The 22,184-nt window shown below is 40.9% G+C and overlaps 1 non-coding gene across 1 annotated transcript; it reads left to right on the forward strand.

The window, feature by feature from the left end:
* The first annotated feature begins 18,810 nt into the window (after positions 1–18,810).
* Positions 18,811–18,948, forward strand: LOC119936016. The gene has a single exon (XR_005453610.1). It is a non-coding gene; the product is annotated as a small nucleolar RNA SNORA7 (small nucleolar RNA).
* The last annotated feature ends 3,236 nt before the right edge of the window (positions 18,949–22,184 follow it).

The raw sequence follows: 22,184 nt of genomic DNA on the forward strand, positions 1-22,184 counted from the left end.
CTTACCTGGAACTCCATTCTACTTGAACTCCATCAGACTGAAACTCTCCCCATCTTCATCATTCTACTCAAATCCCACCTCCTTTTAGAAGTCCCAATTCTATTACCGACGTCTTGTCTACTCAACAGCCATCCTTAATATTTATGTTTACACCTTCCCTCAGAGCATATGTATAGATGAATTGTAGATTCAATTATTAATTCATTTTGACATACACATTTCAAAAAAAATCATGTCCTTATTCTTCCTTCTGCTCCCTATTTTTGTATATACTTTTTCTCCCTCAACGTACTGTAATTTAGCAAGGACCACATTATTGTTATTATTATGATTATTAATAATAATATTTGGTAAGCACTTACTTTCACATTTGATATTCACCCCATGACACTTCTGTACACATCTATTGAAATATATATTAAAAATTATTCATATTAATGTCTGTCTCCCCCTCTAGACTTTAAGCTTTTTGTGGGCAGTGAATGTGTTCATTGATATGTTGTACTCTCCCAAGTGCTTAGTATGGTGCTCTGCCCCAAATAAATGCTCAATACCATTGATACCATTATCACTGAGTACCATCAATAATGATGGTGATGATAATGATAGTAATTCTTTTGTAATTTCCTCAAAACATGTACAAAGTAAAGTAATGCACTTGATAAACTGTTGTCTATGACACAAACATGGTTTTCAATGATAATTTCAGTCCAACTGGCTATAACATCACTTTTGAAACAATCCTGCTATAACCACCATGTGGTGTATTAGCCTACACAATATTCAGTTGAATACCATTGATAATGACGTTGATGATGATGATAGTAATTCTATTGTTATTTCCTCCCAACATGTACAAAGTAAAGTAATGCTCTTGATAAACTTTTGTCAGTGGCACAAACATGGTATTCAATGATAATTTTAGTCCAAATGGTTATAATATCACTTTTGAAACAATTCTGCTATAACAACCATGTGGTGGCAATGTGGTGTATTAGCCTCCTTCACAATATTCAATTCTAACTCCATTAATTTCTGGTCCTGTAATGTCATTATAACAAGGTCCTACAGCCACAGTAGTAGTAGTAATAGCAGTAGCAGTAATATTTATTAAGAATTTACTGTGTGCAGAGAATTGTACTAAGGACTGAAAAAGAGTACCCAGCTGGGATTAGGCAGTTCCTTGAGGATGTAAATCCAATAATCAAAGGATATAAATCAGGGAGAAGAGGCAGGGGACTGACACATCAGGAGCAGTGAAATAATGAAACACTAAAGCAGCATAAAAGACAAGGACAAATACACAATGTACACAAAATAAAAACAAAATCCAATGGGGTGCCGTGGTTAGAGGAGCAGAATTTCAGGGTCCCTCAAGCTTAGAGTCCAAATAATAATTATGGTATTTGTGAAGTGCTTGCTATGTGCCAGGCACTATATAAGCACAGGAGCATGTCCATATCTACATCAACCACTAATAACAATAATAATAATTGTGGTATTTGTTAAGCACTTACTGTGTGCCAGGCACTGTATTAAGTGCTGCGGTAGATTCAAGATAATCAGGCAGGACACAGTCTCTGTCCCACATAGGGTTTACAGTCTTAATCCCCATCTTGCAGATGGTTACTGAGGCACAGAGAAGTGAAGCGACTTGCCCAAGGTCACACAGCAGACAAGTGGCAGGGCCAGGATTAGAACCCAGGTCCTCTGACTCCCTCTTTTCACTAGGGCACACTGCTTGCCTAATACTTACACTTCCCTTACTTCCCTAACACTTGATATTGTAAGTCTAATGTGTTGGGAAGCAGCAGGTAGTTTCAATTTTAAAGGGTAATTCAATGCTTAATTCATCTCGAGTCAAGAATTATTTTACTTGTGATCATGAATCCTGTCATCCCGGAAATCTACTGATTGGTCTGAATGAGGGAGGGAGAAATATTTGTAAAGTGGCCCCGATTTTCTAATGTATAGAATGTAATCCACAAATACTATCAACTGTAGATTTGAGAATGTAATTGTAATACTGAACTTAAAATTAATCCATTTGCAGATCAGTATAGGAGCAAGCAATTTTACCTCCACAAATACTTGCCATACAAGAGGATATGTAGAGCTCCAATTGTTTTGTGCTCTTCTGGATTTGTATAGCAATAAACCGAATAAACAATGACTCTGTCAGATGACACAAAAAGGATAACAGTCCTGTAGCATAAGGAATGATTTAGGATTCTAAATTCATAATTTCTCATATTTCATTTTGTGATGTTACAACCTGCTGAAGCATCGAGTTTTGAATAGAAATCCATTTTGCTGCTTTTTATCTTGCTATTGCTTTGTCAGCCTGAAATACATGGTGATTTACGTAGCATTCCCCCATGAGTCTGCTGTTTCTAAGACAGGTATAGGAATAGCAGTTGACATCTTTAACAGGAAAATGGAGCTGAGGAACAGAAGTGGAATGAATTAAAAGCTATTCATTATTTCAATATTTATTTTGATGAAGAAATGGCATTAGTGTGACATGGTATCTGCAAAACATAATGTGAAGTTAATTGTTTTCTTGTAACCACTCATAGACATAATTCATGACATTGAATTCAATGTTTCCTTGCCCAGAATACCTCAGATTAAGGTATGCAGGGCATTTTTAACTGGAGAGAGGCCAGGAAAGCATCAAAAGATACCTCAAATTTCAATTTAGCCGATATAATCATTTCTTAGTAGATGTCTAAGCTTATCAGCTTTTTTTGTTTCCTAGATTGGCCTTTTTGACTTTTTTTTATCATTCCTTGAGAAGAAATCAGATCCATTTAGTCCCCTGCCTTTAACATAGGGAGCTGATAACAAGGACTGAATTTGGGTTCTCTCATGTAATTTTGAAGATATCCGGGATATCAGCACGCATCAAGGCTAGAGTGGAAAACTGAATGTCCACTTCCATCAGCCTATGCCTTCCATGTGGAGGTTTTTAAATGTACTTAGCTCCATTCCACCTCCTCCCTCCCTCTCTCCTCCCTGGATCCCATATAGTGATCCTCAAACTGCGAGCTCGATTAGGGGCAGGGGCAGTGTCCAACCTGATAATCTTTTGTCTGCGTCAGCACTTAGTACAGTGCTTGGCACATTTAGAAGCAGTGGGGCTCAGTGGAAAGAACACGGGCTTGGGTCATGGGTTCTAATCCTGGCTCCCCCACATGTCTGCTGTGTGGTCTTGGGCAAGTCACTTAACTTCTCTGAGCCTCAGTTACCTCATCTGTAAAGTGGGGATTAAAACTGTGAGCCCCACGTGGGACAGCCTGATCACCTTGTATCCCCCCCAGCGCTTAGAACAGTGCTTTGCAAATAGTAAGTGCTTAACAAATGCTTTTATCATTATATAAGTGCTTAACATTTACTCTTCTTCTTCTGGATATTATTATTATTGAATAGGGTGCCTAAAAAGGAAATGAGCCTCTTCTTTGAGCCCTCACAGGGCCAAGTTAGACAGTTCTCTTATAGGGACAACCTTGTCAAATGGAGAGGTTGACTTATAATGTGAGCCCATTGCTCAAATGGAGTATCTTGTATCTATCCCACTGCTTGGTATGGTGCATGGCACGTAGTAGGAACTTAACTACCATAATATATAAGTACATCATCAGCCCAGCAATATCAATCGATCAGTGACATTTATCGAACGTTTACTGTGTGCAGAGAGCCATCGTTATCATCATCAATAATATTTATTGAGCACTTATTAGGTGCAGAGCAATGCACTAAGTGCTTGGGAGTGTACAATACAACAGAGTTGGTAGACACATTCCCTGCCTACAAGAAGCTTGCAGTCTAGAGAAGGAGACGGACATTAAAATAAATTACAAATAAATAAATCACAGTACCTAAGTGCTATGGGGTTGAGGGTGGGGTGAATATCAAGTGCTTCAGAAGCAGCATGGCTCAGTGGAAAGAGCACGGGCTTTGGAGTCAGAGGTCATGGGTTTGAACCTCGGCTCCGCCAATTGTTAGCTGTGTGACTTTGGGCAAGTCACTTCACTTCTCTGTGCCTCAGTTCCCTCATCTGTAAAATGGGGATTAAGACCGTGAGCCAACCTGATCACCTTGTAACCTCCCCAGCACTTAGAACATTGCTTTGCACATAGTAAGTACTTAATAAATGCCATCATCATCATTCAGGGGTACAGATCCCATTGCATAGGCGATGCAGTATGTCATCAAAAGACTATCAGAGCCATAGAATTTAACTGGCACTGGATTTTACTGCTCCTGAGGTACTCGAGTCCTGTAGACAAAACTCAACTGGTAGAGGGTGGGAGGAGGCTACGATTTACCCAGATCTCAGAGTACTTGGGAAGGATGCCATCTAAGATTGTCCACAACTTAAGAAGTCCCTGGTGTAGTGCGACCCAGTCTTAGGCTCGACCAGTACCAGGCAGCATGGCTTAATGGAAGGAGTTTGGGCCTGGGAGTCCGAGGATATGGGTTCTAATCCTGCCTCTGCCACTTGCCTGCTCTGTGATCTTGGGCAAGTCACTTGCTTCTCTGTGCCTCAGTTACCTCATCTGCACAATGTCATGATACCTGTTCTCCCTCCTACTTCAATTGTGAGTCCCTGGACCTGATTATCTTGTAATAATAATGATGGTATTTGTTAAGTGCTTACTATGTGCAAAGCACTGTCCTAAGTGCTGCTACTCCAGCACTTAGTACAGGCCATGGCACATAGTAAGTGCTTAACAAATACCGCAATAATCATTATTGTTATTATTTTTAAAAATACCGTAAAAACCACCTACATCCAATCAGATTTGGACAGACCTTGGCACTTTGAACAGTTGCAAGAAGCCAGTTACAGGCTTGAGGCTGTGTTTGCCATTAACTCCTTGTGGTACAACAGAATGAGGTTTTTTTTTGTGGGCTAAACGTGGAGGGATGAAAGGTTTTATAGGATAAAGACATTTTCAACTTCTACTTTTAAACATCTCTAAGTCTCAGTATTTGGTTAAAAATTAAATTTCATTCAATCGGAACGGGTTATGGCAGTGTTAAAGAGCAGTAACTCCCTCAAATCCCTATTTAAAATAAGAAATAGTTCCTTCAAAGGCATTATCAGTGATGGAGACTGCAGTGACTTGTATCTCTTCCAAAGTTCACTGTACAATTCATTAACCTAGGCTTTTTCATTAAATTGATCACACATCTAATTTTATTTAATATTTCCGTATCGTTCTAAATTTTTCTGTCCTTGGTGTGCTCTGAAACTTTTATCTCTGCCTCAAGCAACATTTTCATAGTTCATTGGAGAAAAGACACACTGCATACAAAGTTTTTAAAAATCTGAGTTAGGGCCAACTCTTCAAAGGGTTTGTAGAAAGCCTCCTTATTATATATTCACGCAGTCTAAACAAATAAAGTTCTTATTCTAACTCTGGCATGGACACATTGGAATATATTAATGTACAAGTTCAATATGTATGTGTAGTGTGACTAAATTCCCCTCTTCCTACGAGGACGAGGAGTCGGGGCATCTATGCACCTTACAGAATAGACTGCCAGAAATGAAGTTCTGATGAGCATTGAAAGCAGTGTGCGTCAAAAAAGAGATATAAACTTCTGAACCAAGCAATGTGACTTGATTGGGTGTAGTCTGATATCAATTCAATTAGATATAGAAAAAGCAGATTGTGCAATCTAATAAGGTTATGCATCCCGGAGTCACATGGGACTAGAAATCACTAAAGGGACCTTGCTTTTGACAGACTTCATATATCTTCTGTCTCCCATCCTTCATGGCTGCAGTTTGATGTTAAGGAAGCCTGATTTCTTACCTTAATGCTTTCCAAGTTACAAGAAAAGAAGCCTCATCAGTGAATGAAAGGGAGTTTAATCTTAGGTAATTTATGACTTCGATATTGCTTCAGAACAACTAAATTAATGAAGATACTTAAAGTCTGATCTAAATGTCACCACAGGATTTTAATGATGAGTTGGTGAGATGGGTGTCATTTCATCAACTAATGAATTAGTGGATTTATTGCATAAATTCATGAGTTGATTACTTTCTCAAGATTACAGGACATCTAGCATAAGGAATTATAGTTAGGTGCTACTCTGTTCTGTACTCCTCAAAATCCCAATAGAGTAAAACTAGGAAATGGGTAATGGTCACTTTCAGGATCAATTGTTGCTACAAATTTATATTTCTGAATGAAGGTATTGTTGCCCTCAATGATTTGAAGGTTGATTTGGAAATCTGAATAACTTTGGAGGAGCATTTTTGAACAGTTTCCCAAGTCCCACAGCCTGCTTGTCATGATAATGTGCAACACTCTGTAGCTGGTCACCAAGTTCACACTGTGTTTAATAAAAATGGATGAGTTGCCCCATAAGTTATGATAGGGACAATGACCCTGTTTCTCCCCTTCACCTTCCTGCATTTCAACATAATTACCAAGGGAAATGAGGTCTTCCCCATGTGCTGGAGAGTAATTTAGCAAACCCTATTTGGTTGGCCTACAAACCAGCCTATCCTTATTTGGTCTCTGGAAGGAAGAGGAGGAAAAAAAAATAAGAGTGTGAAGTGTGATTGTTTTTCAAATAAACACAGTTGAAAAATAACCAAAAGTGAAATATAAACATTAAGAAGATAATAAAAAAAATCCGCTCTCATGAATTGATAAAATGCGCGCCTGCACTTTTTCAGCCCAGTTCTTCCATTTTGGCAAGAGTTAACAGATTGGGTAATGGCTTCTGAGATGGTAGTGTATATTTATTTTGTGGGGAAGGTGGAGAGTGTTACCCTATACAGGTATATAGGCAATAACCCCATCATGAGTAGTCCTGTAGGAAGTCAGGTGGACAGAGTCCTAGTTTTAACTCCGTTCTGCAAGCAGCTTGCTATCATGGACAGAAACTACACATGTTGTTGTCAATGTACTGTCCTCCATCCTGCCTACTTACTTTTTTTTTTAATGGCATTTATTAAGTGCTTACTATGTGCAATGCACTTTTCTAAGCACAGGGGAGGTTACAAGGTGATCAGGTTGTCCCACGTGGGGCTCACAGTCTTCATCCCCATTTTACAGATAAGGGAACTGAGGCCCATAGAAGAGCAGTGACTTGCCCAAAGTCACACAGCTGACAAGTGGCAGGGCCGGGATTTGAACCCATGACCTCTGACTCCAAAGCCCGTTCTCTTTCCACTGAGCCACACTGCTTACTCATTGCATTCTGTGTCCCAGTTGGAACCTGCCTGGAAAGGAAGAGAGCATGACCTTCTGGAGAGAGCTCGGGCCTGGGAGTAAGAAGGACATGAGTTCTAATCCCTACTCCACCACTTGTCAGCTGTATGACCTTGGCCAAGTCACTTCACTGTGCCTCAGTTACCTCATTTGTAAAATGGGAATTATTACTGTGAGCCCCATGTGACAAGGACTGTGTCCAACCTAATTAGCTTGTATCTAACCTGGTGCTTAGCACAGTGCCTGGCACATAGTAAGCGCTTAACAAATACCATAAAACAATAAAAGTATGAAAAGCAATGGCATAGTGGCTAGAGCACGGTCCTGAGAGTCAGAAGGTCATGGGTTCTAATCCCAGATCCACCACTTTCATTCATTCAATCGTATTTATTGAGCGCTTACTGTGTGCAGAGCACTGTACTAAGCTCTTGGGAAGTACAAGTTGGCAACATATAGAGACGGTCCCTACCCAAAAGCGGGCTCACAACTTGCCTGCTGTATGACCTTGGACAAGTCACTTCACTACTCTCTGCCTCAGTGACCTCATCTGTAAAAAAGGATTGAGATCATGATCCCCATGTGTCCCTCTGAATTTGCTTGTGTCCACCCCAGGACTTAGTACAGTGCCTGGCCCATAATAAGCGCTTAACAGATGCCATAATTATCATTATTATCATTGTGTAAACCACCAGCAGTATAAACAATTCGTCTGTACAGGCTTTCCATCTTGAAGCCTCTAGACGGAGGCCAGTTGTCATTTGAAATGGGAGATTCCATCAACTTTCCAGGTGGGCACAAGTAGCAGGCATTCTTGCAGATAAATCTAAAAAAGGCGAGTTTGCATACTCCTTCCTGCTGGCCTCATAGGGACATAGCTCTGAACCTCTTCAGGGGTCCTGCCTCTCCCAAAAGCTATGTAGCCCGAGTATGACTCTCCGTGGACTAGGGACAATTCTCCTAAATAGTCAGTTGGTAGCTAACACCCAATTGGGCTTACAAGATTCGTTCAATCCATCAATCAGTGGTTTTATTAATAATAATGAGGGCTTTTGTTAAGTGCTTACTATGTGCCGAGCACCGTTCTAAGCGCTGAGGTAGATACAAGATTAACAGGTTGTCCCACGTGGGGCTCACAGTCTTAATCTCCATTTCATAGATGAGGGAACTGAGGCCCAGAGAAGTTAAGAGACTTGCCCAAAGTCACACAGCTGTCAAATGGTGGAGCTAGGGTTCGAACCCATGACCTCTGACTCCAAAGCCCGTGCTCTTTCCACTAAGCCATGCTGCTTCTCAGTAATAAGTCACTTCACTTCTCTGGGCCTCATCTGGAAAATGGGGATGAAGACTGTGAGCCCCCCCGTGGGACAACCTGATCACTTTGTAACCTCCCCAGTGCTTAGAACAGTTATTTATTTTACTTGTACATATCTATTCTATTTATTTTATTTTGTTAGTATGTTTGGTTTTGTTCTCTGTCTCCCCTTTTAGACTGTGAGCCCACTATTGGGTAGGGACTATCTCTATCTGTTGCCAACTTGTACTTCCCAAGTGCTTAGTACAGTGCTCTGCACACAGTAAGCGCTCAATAAATACGATTGATGATGGTATTTGTTAAGTGCATACTGTGTGCCAAGCACCGTTCTAAGTGCTGGGGTAGATACAAGTTTAATCGAGCACTTACTATGCTCAAAGCACTGTACTAAGCACTTGATAGAGTACAACACAACAGAATTAGCAGATATGTTCCCTACCCATAAGGCTGAATCAATCTCATTGACCGTTTATTATATCCAGGTCAGATTTTCACAATAAATTCTCCTTTGGTGAAATTAAGACTTTCATTTATCCGTGAACTCACTCGTATGCCTCCCTTTTCTGAGGTAATGATGATGATGATGATGGCATTTATTAAGCGCTTACTATGTGCAAAGCACTGTTCTAAGCACTGGGGAGGTAATACTGTTTTGACTGAGGTCTTAATGCTTATCCTGAATTTCTTCAGATTAAGCAATTAAATTAGAAATTATTCATCAGCACACTATAATTCTCCCTATTTTAGGATCTTGGATCTGTGTTTCAGCCAAGTAGGAAATGATTTATTTCTGTATTTTTCTGTCTTGTTTAAGCCACAGTTTGTATACATTAGAATGCATGCCTTTTCATTAGGCAGACAAATTGCAGTGGTCTTTTGTCTTTCACATTTTCAGTGAGAAAGAAGGACTAGGAAGTAATTTCAGTCACGCTGCACCGTGCTGTCTAAAACATGCTGTCTAAATAAACATGCATAATTAGAACATCAGTAATGTGATTATAATTAATGTAACACACCTGCAAAATGTATTACTGAAATCAGTCTAAGTTAAGTGTCCTAAGCTGTTAATGGAAAATAAAAGCCTCCTATTTTATGTTTCCATTAGCCGTCATCTTTTTGTACACTTCTGTACTCGAAGCAGTGTCAGAATAGTCATAATACCTGTCCAAAACCATTAATGTCGTTGATAAATAATCAATCTTATTTATTGAGCACTGATTGTGTGAAGAGCACTGTACTAAACGCTTGGAGAGGACAACACAACAATATAACAGGCACATTCCCTGCACACAATGAACTTAAAGTCTATAAACTGCCCTGCTAGGTCAGGTGAAGCTGGGAGTGGTTATAAGATATGAAGCCCTGGGAAAGAGACCAAACTTTGTAAATGTAATTTTACTAGCATTCATTCATACCACACCACTGAATGAATAGATCCCATGCCATTCTTTATTTTGTCTATCAATTTTCAGTTAAGACATTAACTAGAGCACTAATGAGCGTTCTGGAATGGTAAAAGCATTGGACTTAACGTACTATCTCTTTAATACTTTCCGAAAGAATAAAAATGAACAGGAAAGGGATAGAGAGAGAGGAAATGCATTCATAAAACACAGTCCAGGCAGAGAAAAGCACAGCATATCCATATGATTTATTGCTATTATTACCCTCCAAAGATCTTCCCCAGAATAAAAACCAAGAAAATCCGTCACTTAACTATGACCTATTTTTTACCCCTCCCTTCTGGTCTCCCAGTTGCCAAGCAACAGCAAAGCCCAAGGAATAAGACATTTAATACTTCTCCATGTATCATAAACACTAGTAATCCCCAACTGTGCTTTATCCATAATATACCAAAAAGAGATATTTTTGAGAGTGCTGTATTCTAGAAAATGTAGGAAAATTGTCTCTATTCCAAAAATCAAAAGTTTCTGTCAATGGATTTTGTAAAGACAGTTCATGTAGGCTGTAAGCTCTCTGTGGGAAGGGATTATGTCTACCCACTCTATTCTGGTGTACTTTCCCAAATGCTTTGCACATAGTAAGCACTCAATGAATACTATTGATTGATTGATGAATACTATTGATTGAGGAATTCATATCAGCAGAGGCCTTAGATCTTCCTGTGGAGAGACAATTAGTCATCATCACCATCATTATCATATTCATCTTCAACGTCCATATACACCACTCCCTAGGCAAGTTTACTTGTGGGCAAATAAATTTTCCATAGACGTTATGCCTAAACTGTAGGAGTTTGAAAGCGTAAAGTAACTTTTCTGTGGGTCAATATAAGATGACATAGGCATGCAGCTGTGCAAATATTAAATCAAGAAAGTATTGAGGTTATTTATGCCCAACAGTACTATAAATTTATGGTATCAATCAGTGGTATTTATTGAGCACATGCTGTATGCAGAACAAGGTACTAAGCTTTTGAGAGAGTAAATACTCTCCCTCTAGACTGTAAGCTCATTATGGGCAGGGATTGTCTCTGTTGCTGTATTGTACTTTCCAAGTGCTTAGTACAGTGCTCCGCACCCAGTAAGTGCTCAATAAATACAATTGAATTAATTGAATGAATGAATGAATAAAATACAACAGAGTTGGTGGACATGTTCTTACAGTCCAGAGGTAGCAACCAGTGTCTGTTAAGAGTTCCATGAGATTTTCATTTTTATTTTTTGTATGGTATTTGTTAAGCGCTTACTTTGGGTCATGCACTGTTCTAAGTGCTGGGGATTCAAGTTTATCAGGTTGGACACAATCCCTGTCCTACATGAGGCTCACAGTCTTGGTAGAAGGGACTGTGATTTAATCCCCATTTTACAGTTAAGGAAACTGAGGCACAGATAAGTGACTTGCCCAAGGTGACACAGCAAGCAGTTGACAGAGCCAGGATTGGTTCTGACTTCCGAGTTCATGCTCTTTCCACTACTAGAGAAGCAGCGTGGCTCAGTGGAAAGAGCCCGGGCTTTGGAGTCAGAGGTCATGGGTTCAAATCCCTGCTCTGCCACTTGTCAGCTGTGTGACTTTGGGCAAGCCACTTAACTTCTCTGTGCCTCAGCTACCTCATCTGTCAAATGGGGATTAAGACCGTGAGCCCCCTAAGGGACAACCTGATCGCCTTGTAACCTCCCCAGCGCTTAGAACAGTGCTTTGCACGTAGTAAGCGCTTAATAAATGCCATCATTATTATTATTATTATTATACTGCATGCTGCTTTCATGAGATGAGCAAGGTTGTCCTCTGTGCAAGGTATGTCAAGCTGATTGCCCTGTGCCTCGTGTTTTTGGTAATCCCTTGCTTCATCCCTACATCTATCCTCCAACCAGATCCCTACTCCTGTTGACAGTAGGGTCCGCGCGAAAGAAGTCTCAAACTGGAGCCAGAGCCCATGGCAGGGGAAAGAGACACCGAGACAGTAAAATTCATTCATTCCTTCATTCAGTCAGTCGTATTTATTGAGTGCTTACTGTATGCAGAGCACTGTACTAAGCACTTGGGAAGTACAAGTCGGCAACATATAGAGACAATCCCTACCTAACAACGGGCTTACAGTCTAGAAGGGGGAGACAGACAACAAGACATGTAGACAGGTATCAAAATTGTCAGAACAAACAGATTTATAGCTATGTGTACATCATTAACAAAATAAATAGAATAGTAAATATGTACAAGCAAAATAAATAGAGTAATAAATCTGTACAAATACATACAAGTGCTGTGGGGAGGGGAAGGAGGTAGGACGGGGGGATGGGGAGGAGGAGAGGAAAAAGGGGGCTCAGTGTGGGAAGGCCTCCTGGAGGAGGTGAGCTCTCGGTAAGGCTTTGAAGGGAGGAAGAGCGCTAGCTTGGCGGATGGGCAGAGGGAGGGCATTCCGGCCCAGAATAAATGACAGATGGGAGTTGCATGTATGTGAATTAGTGATCAAGTAATTGGGCATGTAAAATATCCTTGTGTGCATTGATCGTGTCTACCGCCTGGATCGTATGTTCTCTAGCATTTTGTGAGGTGCTCTGCGCATATTGATAATAATGATAATAATAACAATAATTGTGTTGTCTGTTACGCATTTACTATGTGCCAGGTGGGAGGGCATTCCAGGCCAGGATAAATGACAGATGGGAGTTGCATGTATGTGAATTAGTGATCAAGTAATTGGGCATGTAAAATATCCTTGTGTGCATTGATCGTGTCTACTGCCTGGATCATATGTTCTCAAGCATTTTGTGAGGTGCTCTGCACATATTGATAATAATGATAATAAAAATAATAATAATAATAATAATTGTGTTATCTGTTGCACATTTACTATGTGCCAGCTACTGTACTAAGCACTGGGGTAGATACCAGCTAATTGGTTTGGACACAGTCACTATCCCACATAGGGCTAACAGTCTGAATCCCCATTTTACAGATGAGGGAACTGAGGCACAGAGAAGTTAAGTAACTTGCCCAAGGTCACACAGTAGACAAGTGGTGGAGTCAGAATTAGAAACCAGGTCCTCCTGAGGTCCTTCTGACTCCGAGACCCGTGTTGTATCCACTAGACCACGCACATTGTTCAAAAAATGCCATTAATTTATTGATGGCTTGAGACCGTCCCCCATTAGGCCCCTACTTCCTCTCCCTTCTGCATCGCTTATGCACTTACATCCTGCCTAGAGAAGCAGCGTGGCTCAGTGGAAAGAGCACAGGCTTGAGAGTCAGAGGTCATGGGTTCAAATCCCGCTCTGCCAATTGTCAGCTGTGTGACTTTGGGCAAGTCACTTAACTTCTCTGTGCCTCAATTACCTCATCTGTAAAATGGGGATTAAGATTGTGAGCCCCACATGGGACAACCTGATCACCTTGCATCCTCCCTAGCGCTTAGAACAGTGCTTTGCACATAGTAAGCACTTAACAAATACCAAAATTATTATTATTATCCCTTTAGGCATTTGATATTCACCCTACTCTTGACCCCACAGCACTAATGTACATAGCCTTAATTAATAATAATAATGACGGCATTTGTTAAGCACTTACTATGTGCAAAGCACTGTTCTAAGCGCTGGGGAGGTTACAAGGCGATCAAGTTGTCCCAAGTGGCGCTCACAGTCTTAATTCCCGTTTTACAGTTGAGGTCATTGAGACTCTGAGAATTCAAGTGACTTGCCCAAGGTCACACAGCAGACATGTGGAGGAGCTGGGATTTGAACCCGTGACCTCCGACTCCAAAGCCCGTGCTCTTTCCACTGAGCCACTATGCTTCTTTAATTGATTTATTTATATCAATGTCTGTCTCCCCCTCTAGACCTTGAGCACCTTTTGGGCAGGAAACATGTCTACCAACTCTGTTGCATTGTTCTCACCCACGTATTTAGTACAGTGCTCTGCATACGCATGCTCAATATATAGCATCGATTGATGGTTTGATTGAGTGATGTCTGAAAAGATTTTGGGTGGTGGCAAGTGCTTAAGTACTTAATGCCGAGCATCTGCAGGGGAGATGTAAACAGAGGATATTAGAAATTAATCGAGGAAGGCCTCCTGGAGTAGATGTAGTAATAGTAGTAATAGAATTTATAAAATGCTCACTGTGTACAGAGCACAGTAATAATAATAATAATTATTATTATTATTATTATTATAGCATTTATTAAGCACTTACTATGTGCAAAGCACTGTTCTAAGCGCTGGGGAGGTTACAAGGCAATCAGGTTGTCCCACAAGGGGCTCACAGTCTTAATCCCCATTTTACAGATGAGGGAACTGAGGCCCAGAGAAGTTAAGTGACTTGCCCAAAGTCACACAGCGGACAACTGGCAGAGTCGGGATTCGAACCCATGACCTGTGACTCCAAAGCCCGTGCTCTTTCCACTGAGTTACGCTGCTTCTCTAAGTGCTAAGTGCTGGGGTCTTAAAATGTGCAATGTTCTATTGTACTCTCCCAGGTGCTTAGTAAAGGGCCCTCTACACAGTAAGTGCTCAATAAATAGGATTGATCGATGGATTGATACAAATGTGATTTCAGAAAGATATTGAAGATTGGGAGAGCTGTATTCTGCCCGATGTAAAGGTGTAAGGTGCAAGAGGATAGGGGTGGGAGAAATGAGAATGAGGCACATTGAATGGACGCTTAAGAGAAGTAAAGGCTGTGTACTAGCGATTAGTTGGGAGAATGGTGAGGATAAGTGGAAGAGGAGAGATGATTGAGTGCTTTCAGGCCAATGGTCATCATTTCGAAGGCTCCCTTAAATTCTCTCTGGGACAGGCTGTGGTTAAAACCCTTTTAAACCATGGTAGTCTACATTTTTCAAAATGTTTTTGTCCTTTCACTTACATTTGCTTGTAAAGAATAACTCCTTCTGCTCTACAATGACTTTGGTTCACCTCCATTTTTTAATGCAGTGTTAAATATAGCATTTTACTGGGATGACATATCAGTACTAAAAATCTTGTGGGATTCACTGTCTGCACTCTAGAAACTTGACTAATCATTTTGCTTTTATTCCAGTTAATCTCTATTTTTTTTTCTTTTGGATGTAGTAGAGCATATTAGCAAGAGCAGTGTCAGACTGCATGCTTCATTCCATGGTGAATCCTGCTGCTAATATTGAGGTGTATATTGGAGCTACGGAGAGAGCTCCGTGGGTCGTGTTAACTGCACAGAGCCACAGATGCACATCTCTTAATTTTTTTAATTCGCTCAGCAATTACCAGGGCTCTCATCCTAATGCTGATTGATATTAAATGCCACCTGAAACAGATAAATCCATCCATCTGTATTGTATCCAGCTACATCTCCCTTCCTGTTTGCCATTGCACATTCAGCTACAGTCAGATCATTTTGAGTGACATTTGGGATCTTTACTAGGTGAGACATTTCAAATGCATCTGTCTTTTGTCTACTTTCTATGTGACAGATGCAGCATCTCGCTATTACTCCTATAAAGGTTGCCTTTGAAGTATTGCCTATCTTTTCGTTTTATGAGGTGCATTTTGGTGACATTTCTGAGATTTTCTTTTTATCTAGGCTTCTCTTTTCCGTGTGATGATTTTATTACCATTATCTTTGTCAGCTCCAGTCCTTCCATACTCTGAATGCATCGCCACTCCTTCCTCAAGCCTTCCTCACTGTCTCTTATCTAGCCCGTTATCAATTCCTCTTGGTTTTATTGATTTTATCTAGCCCGTTATCAATTCCTCTTGGTTTTATTGATTTTATCATTTTGCATTCATGCTAGATATATTTTCCTGGTTTCTCTTGAGTTTTCTAATCCTCATCACTTATTGGCATCTCAGCGTTTCTCCCATTATTCTAGTGATCAATCGTTCAATCAGTGATACTGAGCACTTTGTGCGGAGCACTGTACTCAGGTGCATGACTACTTATGGGTTAATCTGTCATATATGTGTGATAATTCCCCACCTTGACATTTCTGCTTCCCTCAGACTTTCTTGTCAAGGGTCATGTTTTATCTGTAATCCATGGGTTATTACTAGAAGTTGAAAGATACTTTACTTGTAGACTTTTATCTTAAGCTACTGGAAATAGAAGATTGAGGTTCTTTGGGCCTTTCATCTTGCCAAGTACACAACAGGTCTGAAGTGGAGAGAGCTCAGCCACTCAGTCTGGGCTGAGTGATTTTCTTCCTTGCCTTCACTTTCAGAACATGAGATCAGGTGGGATTAGCTTTGGAAACATAAAGGAGCCTGGCTTCTATTCTCTCCCTATTATTTTATGGGCTAGTACATGAGCAATGTAATTAACTGGCATTTTTTGGGGAAGTGGATGTTCAAAATTTCCCTGATTCTTTTCAGAAGATAATGTTTTGGTGTGGTTCAGTCATTTCAGATCTTTTTGGCTATTAAGAAACCAGTTTTTTTTTAACTCTTTGAATTATTTATTCCAGTTGTTATAGTTTTAGTTCCCGTATTTGCTTTTATATTAAATTGGCATTAAACATTCAGGCAGCCCTAGTCAAACTTGTTCCTCTCTGCATTTGTATAAGGACCTCAGTGTTTGGGCTGGGGGGGGCATTATAATGGCAGGAATGATAGAGCTGTAGAAATTAAGCAGAGCATCATGGCCTAGTGGAAAGAGCACAAGCTTGGGAACCAAAGGGCATGGGTTCTAATCCCAACTCTGCTGATGGGTTGCTGTGTGGCCTTGGGTGAGTCACAACTTCTCTGTGCCTCAAGTTTCCTCAAGTATAAAATGGGGATTCCATGCCTGTTCCCTAACCGATTTAGACTGTGAATGCTGTGTGGGACAGGAACTGTGTCCAACCTGATGTGCTGTGTCTACCCCAGTGCTTGACATTTAATAAGCACTACCCCATGTCAGTTATGGACTATGTCCAACCTCCTTGGCTCGTGTCCAACCCAGTACATGATATATAGCAAATCCTTAACAAATGAAGATAATAATAATACTATTTGGACTGCTCATTGGTCATAGCAGCAGGAGGTAGAGGGAAAAGACAGAACTCCTCTCTCTGGCTATCAGGTCCAAGCTGGACTTTCTTCTGCTGCTAGAAGCTGCTGTCCAGATGGTAAAATATGGAGAGTAGCTTTCCAGCAGCAGAAGCAGCGACAGTCGGACAGTCGAACTTCCAGCCCCTGGGGCTGAGGGACCAGACGGAGCTCAGGCTCCCCCGGGCTCCAGCTTGGGCAGGGGTCCAGAGGCATGAATTACTCTGAAGCCCAGAGACCACGAGCGGGTCAAGCTGTGTAAGCAGAAGTCCACCCATACAAGAAGCTCTTCTAGCATAGCCTGACAAAAAAATGTCTCCGAAGTTGCTGCTGTGAAAATACATAGTGTGCTCACAGACCACTGAGTCAGAGAAGAGTCTCCACCCACCCAAGTGGTGGGGCCTGCATTTTTCATCATTGACTGCATCTCACTGATGGGCAATTTAAGCAGGGTCATCACCTCCCTTTGTCCTCATTGATTTTCATTATACACCTCTCTTCCCTCCTGCTTGCTACTACCCTCACAGCAAAACCTCACTCCCAGTACCCAGTGGCTTTCTAGTTGTGTCCTTTTCTCCCTCCGACGACTGCCAAAATGCCAATAGCCTAAGCCTGAAGAGGACCCAGTAGCCCCACCCTTCCTTTAGAATATTCCTATGGCCACTGTGAGATGCAAAGCAAGACGGGATCACGATAACAAATCCTGAATGCGTTTAAGATCAAGAGCATCAAAGCAAGACTGGTCACATCTGGCCTGTATTCGACAGGAAATGTGGAGAGTATGGGTCACAAGCAGGATACTCAAACAGTTTCTGTACAATGAACTGAATTGGACAGATCAAGAAAGATGAGCAGAAGAAACAAATTTGAAAAACAGCAAAGCGCAGCATCAGATAATGGCACAGCCATGGACACCTGGAAGGGAACAGCCACTTATACCAACCTGACCTGCAGCAAATCAGAGTGAATGCTTCTTTCATTCATTCATTCAATCGTATTTATTGAGCGCTTACTGTATGCAGAGCACTGCACTAAGTGCTTGGGAAATACAAGTTTGCAACATATATAGACAGTCCCTACCCAACAACGGGCTCACAGTCTAGAAGGGGGAGACAGACAACAAAACAAAACATGTGGACAGGTGTCAAGTCATCAGAACAAATAGAATTAAAGCTAAATGCACATCCTTAAAAAATAAATAGAATAGTAAATATGTACAAGTGAAATAGAGTAATAAATCTGTACAATCATATATTCAGGTGTTGTGGGGAGGGGAAGGAGGTAGGACGGGGGTGATGGGGAGGAGGAGAGGAAAAAACGGGGGGCTAAATTGAGACACCAAGAAGGGGAAACGAACACTGCATCCATTTCACAAGTTCATTCATTCATTCATTCAATCGTATTTATTGAGCACTTACTGTGTGCAGAGCACTGTACTAAGCCCTTGGGAAGTACAAGTTGGCAACATATAGAGACGGTCCCTACCCAACAGTGGGCTCTCAGTCTAGAAGGGGGAGACAGAGAACAAAACAAAACATATTAACAAAATAAAATAAATAGAATAAACATGTACAAATAAATACAGTAATAAATGCGTACAAACATTTATACATATATACAGGTGCTGTGGGGAGGGAAAGGAGGTAAGGTGGGGGGGATGAGGGGGAGAGGAAGGAGGGGGCTCAGTATGGGAAGGCCTCCTGAATCAGACTGTGACAAGTGAATCAGAGCTGTAGAGGACAACATTTTGGTGCTTACAATGAGGCAGGAATTGAAAGACACTATAGCGGCTAACCCCTCTCAGGGTCACACTTGGAGAGTTTCCAGGACTCTACCAATCTCGACTACAGGAGGGACAGTCAAGCAGAGGCATACCCATTCCATTCCTAGCTTGGGCAGTGGCTAGCGAATGGAAGGTGATCTGCTACATGTCAAAACTCCCCTGTGCTGAGCAGCAGCGGCGTGGGAGAGAGCCAAGGGCAGAGACTCAAGCTTACTGCGCAGAAGGAGGCAATGGTAAACCACTTTTGGATTTTTACCAAGAAAACTCTACCGATACACTACCAGAACGATTGCAGATGGAGGTGGGGCATTCTGGGAGAGATATGCCCATGGCATCGCTAAGGGTCGGAGACGACTCGACAGCACAAAACAATAGTGGCTAAACTGGAACTAGCTCCTGATGATCTGTTGTGACACTAGGCATGACATTTGTGTGACCTTGAATTTTTTTTTATATATGAAATTATTGAGTGTACTTTGCATTGTGCTGCCCTCCCATATAATAATAATGATGGCATTTGTTAAGCCCTATGTGCAAAGCACTGTTCTAAGCACTGGGGAGGTTACAAGGTGATCAGGTTGTCCCACGGGGGGCTCACAGTTTTAATCCCCATTTTACAGATGAGATGACAGGCACAGAGAAGTTAAGTGACTTGCCCAAAGTCACACAGCTGACAGTTGGCAGAGCCGGGATTTGAACCCATGACCTCTGACTCCAAAGCCCGTGCTCTTTCCACTGAGCCACGCTGCTTCTCCACAACTGGGCAAATATGCCTATTTGTGTTGCATACACTGCCCAAGACAGAACCTGACTGGCAGGAAGGAGAGAGTGTTAGTGTCACTGCACGAAACACTATCACTATAATCTATTCCTTCTTGCAGGAATTCCTTCTTCCTGAAACTTTCAGAATTGAACCAAGGCCCATGTATCATTTTCTCTGGAAGGCTCTGTCACAAGCAAAGCGCTTAGTACAGTGCTCTGCACACAGTAAGTGCTCAATAAATACAACTGAATGAATGAAACAAAGCAGGATGTATGATTGTTAAATAGATGAAAAACAAATGTAAAGTTCAGGCATTTTCAACTGACACAATGATACTGCCTGATCAGTTATTTATAAGAGCTCTGAAGCATAAATCTCCCCTCTCTCAATCCTGCTAAGTTCCACTCTCTTAAAACTAAAAACTCATTTCATCTATCTTGCCATATAAAAGTCATCTCAGCACGGTTTTCATGTGGGACATTTATTCACAATTAGGAATATGCCCAAATTTATTTCATGATAAAAGGAAAATTGATTTTGAACTCAGTTTGCTAGTTTTTAGGGTCTTTTTTATTGAAAGCAAGGAACAACTGCTATCAATAGGTTCAGTAATTTTGATTTTGTGGGATATGTGATAAAAAATACATGTTCTTAATTGAACTTCACAAAAATATAAAAAGGTTATCTAAAATTGGTTTTCCAGGTGAAATCACTTTCTAAAGTGGTATTTAAAGATACATTGGAACCCTAAACTATTAAAACTCTTTTTTCTGTCTTTTTTTAATTTTCCAGAAATGGGGTATCACATATCACATGAGAAGCAGCGTGGCTCAGTGGAAAGAGCCCGGGCTTTGGAGTCAGAGTTCATGGGTTCAAATCCCGGCTCTGCCTACTGTCAGCTGTGTGACTTTGGGCAAGTCACTTAACTTCTCTGTGCCTCAGTTACGTCATCTGTAAAATGGGGATTAAGACTGTGAGCCCCCTGTGGGACAACCTGATCACCTTGTAACCTCTCCAGCACTTAGAACAGTGCTTTGCACATAGTAAGCACTTAATAAATGCTATTATTACTATTATTATTATTATTATTATTATTATTATTATTATTATTATTTTAAAGGGTAAGAAAAAACTTTCTCTCTGCAAAATTATTAGGCTTTTCTGCTTGGTATAAATCTAGGTGGGTGAAACTAATGATCTGAATTGTTGTTGTACTGTTTTGTATCAGAACCATTTGCATTTGCTTGAATAATGTTCGAGATTGCACCCATCAATTTTCCATAAACAAAGCAAACAGTTTGGCAGTGGATAGCTGAATCCTACCACAATCTCCACCCAATTTCCCTTATCTTTTCCATTTTCCAGGTGCTAAATAGTTTTCAGATAGTCTCATTAAGGGGAGGAAATTGTTGGTCCAACTGTCATGTGTATGTTTAGGCTGCGGGAAAATGTTCCTTTTGTTTCCTGACTTACCCAGCAATATAGCCGGAGATGGCTGCTTGTAATACAGCCTTGTGACTTGATTTAAGAACTCTATTAATTCACAAAAGCTCTCCACTGGTTTCTGAGTCAGTGGATTAAAAGGGCCAGTGGAAGCTCACATAATTTCAGAGACAGTGGATCAGTTTTTTTCTTTCGAAACGAGCTTACTCTAATACATGGCTCTGCACAGTAAGCGCTCAATAAATACGATCGAATGAATGAATGAATGAACATGGCCTAATTTCTTCCAAAATGCCGGCCACAGCACCTTTTGGGAGAAATTTGATGCTTTTTTAAGACTTTGTGTTTTGGTGTCCTCTTACTAATTATGACATTCACTAAGCACATAAAATAAGCCACAGATTGCACTGTGTGCTGGGGTGGATACAATTCAATCAAATCAGAGGGTCCCCACTCCCCATATGACGCTTTCCGGTTTTCTTTTATTGACTAGGGAGGAGCCGATCAGTTATTTTGTATAATTTTCTAATGCATTGTAATGCATTTCTACTGCAAAATTACAATATCCATTTTTATGACAGTATGCAAATTGTTCAACCTTAATTAAGTAGATGTAAGATGTAGTTGTGTAATATATAGATGTGATACATAAACAGGCTGCAAATATATATATATAATTTTATGCATTTGAAAAATTAAGTTTAATAATATACACAATTCTCTTCAGAATAACCAAAATTGATGGGACTAAAGAGATGGTGTAAAATTAGGAGAAGGAAGGTAAGTGAAAGGAAGGATCCCTTTTTTTTAATGGTATTAGCATTTCCTATGTGGCATACACTGTACTAAGCTCTGGGGTTGATACAAGCTGATCAGGTTAGACACAGTCCATGTCCCACGTGGAACTCACAGCTTTAGTCCCCATTTTGCAGGTGAAGTAACCAAGGCACAGAGCAAAGTGACTTTCCCAGGGTCACAGAGCAGACAAGAGGAAGAGCTGGGATTAGAACTCAAGTCCTCTGATTCCCAGGTCTGTGCTGATTCATCTAGGCCCCGCTGCTTCTCAGCACTGATGTTTGTCTTTGTGAAATTCCTTGGCAGAATGAGGTTTCCTTCCCAGAATCTCCCCTTCTGAAGTCCTCACCCTCCACTCCCCTGGGACAGTGAAATTGTCAGCCT

This window comes from Tachyglossus aculeatus, chromosome 12 (genome assembly GCF_015852505.1).
Source record: "Tachyglossus aculeatus isolate mTacAcu1 chromosome 12, mTacAcu1.pri, whole genome shotgun sequence".
In the NCBI taxonomy this organism is placed as follows: domain Eukaryota; kingdom Metazoa; phylum Chordata; class Mammalia; order Monotremata; family Tachyglossidae; genus Tachyglossus; species Tachyglossus aculeatus.